We start from the raw sequence: 5,860 nt of genomic DNA on the forward strand, positions 1-5,860 counted from the left end.
CTCATAACAATCAACTGTATGCAGAACAGAAAGAAATGCTGCCTGGTCCTATGTCAACCGTCCTAACAGCCATTCCCATGCTTGGCATAAGCACTGCATAAATCCATCTCAACAAGGCTCTTCCTCTTTTCAGTGATCCCGAATGACACCAACAATGATGCCTGTCTCTAGGAACTGGACCCTCTTAATAACATGTCTGAAGTATTTGAGACAAAGCCTCACCAATCTTGCTTCCAAGGAAGATTCTGGCTGTACTTCTTTCAAGACAAATTAGTTAATTCTTCAGGAAAATGCATTAAATATTCTTCTCCGACATCATAATTTAAAGGTTTCAATTCTCCTTTGGTCTTCCTTACTCATTGACCAGAGTTTGCATTCATTTGAGGCAGATGAAAGTATTATACATTTTATTCCTTCAACATAAGAACACTTTGTTCTATTAAATTGACATTCCATCATGCTCACCTTCCCTGATATGATCGCTGAAGACAAAGTGGGTGCATAAGCAAATATGGTGAAGAAAGCTGATGGTGCCCGGCTATCAAAAGATATAGCATCTGGAGTCTTAAAGTCTTGAAGAAAAACAAGCAGCCATCTAGCTGAGACACAACAAAGCCCACATGGAAGAAGCACACCATCCTGTGTGATCATAAGGTGTTAATGGGATCAGGTACCAGGCATCAAAGACCCAGAACAAAAAAATCATATCATTGTGAATGAAGGGCAGTATGGATTGGCAACTCAAAGCCCATATGTAGGCAACTGGACATCTCCTTACAGAAGGGTTGTGGGGAGGAGATGAGCCAGTCAGGGTGCAGTGTAGCAATGATGAAACATACAACTTTCCTCAAGTTCTTAAATGCTCTCTCCTCCCACTATCATGATCCCAATTGTACCTTACAAATCTGGCTAGACCAGAGGATGTACACTGGTACAGATAGGAACTGGAAACACAGGGAATCCAGGACAGATGAACCCCTCAGGACCAGTGGTGAGAGTGGCAATACTGGGAGGGTGGAGGGAAGGTGGGGTAGAAAGGGGGAATTGATCACAAGGATCTATATATAACCCCCTCCCTGGGGGATGGACATCAGAAAAGTGGGTGAAGGGAGACGTCAGATAGTGTAAGACATGACAAAATAATCATAATTTATAAATTATCAAGGGTTCATAAAGTAGGGGGAGTGGGGGGAGAGGGGGAAAATGAGGAGCTGATACCAAGGACTCAAGTAGAAAGCAAATGTTTTGAGAATGATTATAGCAACAAATGTACGAATGTGCTTGACATGATGGATGGATATATGGATTGTGATAAGAGTTGTAGAAGTCCCCAATAACATGATTTTTAAAAGAAAGAAAGAAAATATTATACTTTGTGCTCTGGGTAAAGGTGCATTTTAGTCCACAACTTTAAAGAGGTATGTTGCAGCAGATTTACCCAATGTGATCCGTTGTGGACTTCTTGACTGCTGCTTCCACGGGCATTGATTGTAGAGCCGAGTACAATCAAATCCTTGGCAACCTCATTATGTTCTGCCGCTCTCACGATGTTGCTCATTGGTCCAATTGTGAGAGTTTTTCTTTATGATGAGGCCGGAGTCTTTGATCTTCATCAGTAAGTGCTTTGAGTCTTAATCATGCTTAGTAAACAAGGCGGTATTATTGCCTAAGGCAGGTTGGTAAGGAATCTGATGCTGTGTGGCCTGGCCTCAGATTAGTTGTCCAGCACGGAGAGTGAGTCGGTGTGGTGAGCGACTCCAGCTCTGACACATACCTTTCCTGATTTTAGAGCCAACTGAGTTTGAAAAGAAGTGTCTTCGCATAGACTATGGCTGCCAATGGAACTGAGATGCTTAGCAGGCCCTTACCGCCCTGTATTCATGACGTCGACACGAGGAAACTAGTCCTTAAACTCTTTTTTCTATGGGTTCCTCAATTACCAATCATGTGTTCCAGAATTTCCTCGACATAATTTCTGCATATTATTAACAATGCTGGTCACCATTAAAATCCATAATAGAATCCTTTTGGAAGGAGTAGAAATGTAGAGACAGGCAAGCAAAAAACAAACAAACAGTTAATTCTCTCTCTCTCTCTCTCTCTCTCTCTCTCTCTCTCTCTCTCTCTCTCTCTCTCTCTCTCTCTCAAGGGCCTTGTGCCAAAGTATCTATTGATTAAGAAATATTTATGTCCCAAAGTATCTCAAATGAAAATATATTTTACTTTATAACTGAACATAAATACCATACTGAAAAAACATTGAGTTTGAAGAGCATAAGAATTGTTACTCCGTTGGTGGTTTTTAATAAAAACAGTTGAGGCCTAAGGGTTGTCAATCTCTAGTCATGAGTTTATTTTGGACAAATCCTAGATGCAAAAAGGAATCCAATTTAGATAGGGGACTTCTTTAAAATCCAGCTACAGCAATAAACTTACCTAGTTCAAACCCGTTACACTAAAAGCTGACTGCCCTCTGGTGGGCTCTTTCTAAAATATTCAGCACCTCTTTAGCTGAGTTTGTTTTTGTAAATATATATATCAAATATTGCACATTGCCGTGGGATTATCTTACAGTTTAATTCATGTAAATCACACAATCATTAGCAAAAGGGCAAAAGAGTCAAAGCACTCTTCATTAATGTAAAGGCAAATGATAATTTGAGTTTTGTTATTTCTTTTCTTAGGAGCTTTTTCCCTGTTAAATGTACACTTATGCTAGTTTCAAGCTTCCATTAAAATTGTGGAAGCAAAGCAACCACGTCTGGAAGCTTCATTTTTCCGGATGGCACTTTGTTAGTTTGGTAATTCTTTTTCAGTTATTCACACCAGTGGGAAGGACAAAATGTTCATTACACCGAGGGTCTTTGCCCTGTTGCTGTGTAAGAATAAGCTTACTGTCTAAAAAAAGAAATAGAAATGAGATCATATATTCATGACCCAAACACATAATTATATTGCTTCAAAGGGAAAAATGCATATATTTGAAATATAAGGGCTAAGATAGCTAGAAATGGGAACACATCTTTAGGGAATATTGATAAAAACACATTGTTGTCAGGTGTCATTAAGTTAGTTCTGACTCAGGGAGGGGGGAGCCCGGAGGGAGGGGGAAGAAAGAGGACCTCATGCAGAGGGCTTAAGTGGAGAGCAAATGCTTTGAGAGTGATTAGGGCAAAGAATGTAGAGATGTGCTTTATACAATTGATGTATGTATATGTATGGATTGTGATAAGAGCTGTATGAGCCCCTAATAAAATGTAAAAAAAAAAAAGGAAATGATTAGGGCAAAGAATGTTCAGATGTGCTTTACACAATTGATAAGAGTTGTATGAGTCCCTAATGAAATATTTTTTAAAAAGAATATTGACTTTAAACCCTTTATAACCTGCTGTGAACTTAAATACCAAATGACTGTTCAATAAGATTGTTTGCAAACCTTTGACTGTGCATTCAATGTTAAATATGCTTATGTAAAAAAATCCTTTAAAATGAATTAGCAGTTTATTATTACATATATGATAAAAGACACTTTTAAAGAAAAAAAGAGTTAATTCTGACTCACAGCGACCCTCTGTGCCTCATAGCCACGCTATCTATGAACGACACAGCAGCCCCTGCAGCAGGGTCTCCTTGTCTTCTGTTTGCGACTCCCCCAAGTACAGAATTTCAAGAGAGCCAAAACCTTAACTTCCTTAACCGAACCTGAAAGCAGGCCAACCTCTTGGATTTTTCAGTTTTCACCTTGTTCTTTGGTTGACATCTCCATCCACAACCTCTGAACCATCACTAGCTCCATTTTGTCAGATCATTCTTTGTAACTGTCAATTCTAACTCATGCAAATCACTTCCAAAGTGCAATTTCATATTTATCTTGAGCAAATGTGGTAAATAATATTTGAATTCACATTAAGAAAAGTTGTTTAAAATAGGCATTGGTTGGGGTATGTAAAGGTCAGAAATCGTTAAATTGTACAAAAATAAAAATCCTAGGGTCTGTGTACGGAAAGAGCAGAAAAGCGCAGAGCAGTTTATGTGGCCGATTTCATGCATACCAGCAATGTAACACCAAGGAAACAGCCCCTCGCCGTTTCTTTCTGGCACACGGTTGCTTGGCAAAGGGCTGAAATTAATTGATTAACCTCCAGGTTCATTTCGCTTTTGCAGATGGAACCTTTGAAAAGAAAGAAAAGCCTTTGTTCATCTTGGAATTGAAGTCCGCAATAAAATTATTACATGAGATTAACACCACTGCTGCTAATGCTCAAGTTTAAGTATGAGACCAGTATTTACATATGGACAGACCTCAGAAATCCAACTTCCGCCGCAGAAACGGTTAGAGAAGGTATTTCTCCGTACACCGTCAAGCACGCCACACGTTTTAAAGAAATGCGAGTTGTAAGTCCTTAGAGGGCAAGTTAACAATTTTTCATATTTGCAGTTAAACTGATTACCATACGAAATTCCTTAAAATGGAAAGATACTATGTTGATGAGTTTTGCCCCCTCCCATGCCCCCCTCCCAAAGTGGAAAATGGAGATATAAAATGCAGAGGTGACTACCCGTCAGTGAATTACTGCTTTGAAATTGTAATGAAATTTACCGCTTTATAAAGGCTCACTAGAACTTAGTTTGAAGGCGATTAACAGCAAACCAGGCTATCAATTTTCCCTGGACCTCCAGAGGAAACACCAGCTAAAAGCTACTCTCAGCAGTTTTGCTTTCCGTCGATCTCCCTGAAGCCTGAGATAATAAAAACATCACTGTATTCCGTTTAGTCAAGTTTTTTTAATTAAAAATATATATACAAAGACCCTGGGCTTTCGACATTACTTCTTCACGCCTTTTCTGCTCGAGTTCAGAAATATTGGAATGGCAGTGACATGCATGTGTAAGTCAGTCTATTTCTACAGAGGGGAAAAACCAAGGCTTAGCAGTTCCAGGTATGTAGAAATTGTGTGTGTATGTGCGTGAATATATGATCCCGCCATTGCCTCTGCACTTACACTGAGCTGTCTTATGTGCATCAGAGCTGTGCGGTTGGGACAGCGCCAGGCGGTGTCCTCCGCTGCGCGTTGCTTCTCCCGCCAACAGAGGGCGCTCCGTGGTTTGCCGAGGACCCTCCGGGGCGCGCGCCGGGCGCCCGGGACCGCCAGGCAGCGACCGCGGCGAGGCATTCCCGAGAGTTGGCTCCAGCAGCAGACAGCAGCTCTTCCTCCGGCCAGTGTATAATTTATTGGAAATGCTACTGATCGCTGAAACAACACGCCGGCATGACAGAGAACCCCGTGATTTGCAAAAGTCGGAAGCCCGCGGTGGGTGATTCTTTGGGTCTCGCCCCAACGGCTGGGTGCAGCACGTCTAGGCCTGCCATCAAGATGCGCGCTCCAGGGCCGGCTCACCTTGCGGAGAGAGTGACCGCCTGCCCGCACACCTCGGGCTCCAGTGTGCCGGTTTCAGTGAAACTTAACTGTATTCTAGCTGCTTCACATCGCAGCCAAGAGAAAGGAAATAATTCTCCATCTGGTAATCTCTCTGGCTCATAATTGGCACATTCGAGGGCCCGAGGAGGCGCCCCTGCCACAGGTTACAGAGGCGATTGCAGGTGCCAGGCTGTTAATTTCTTCCCACTCAAAGGCACTAAATTTAATCGGAAAACTTGAAAGAATGAACGAAGATGCACTTCAGGAAAATTAGATTTTCTCGGGGTATTTGCCCAATATCTACATTTATGGGTAGGTTATTTATTGGACGCTTCAACACAGCGAAGTAAACATCACCAGGTAGTACATGGATTGCTTTCCTGCTGGCAACTGAGAAAAGTTACAGATGTCTGTAAGCCACTGTGAAAGCAACAGTGAGA

Source organism: Tenrec ecaudatus, chromosome 9 (genome assembly GCF_050624435.1).
Source record: "Tenrec ecaudatus isolate mTenEca1 chromosome 9, mTenEca1.hap1, whole genome shotgun sequence".
Taxonomy (NCBI): domain Eukaryota; kingdom Metazoa; phylum Chordata; class Mammalia; order Afrosoricida; family Tenrecidae; genus Tenrec; species Tenrec ecaudatus.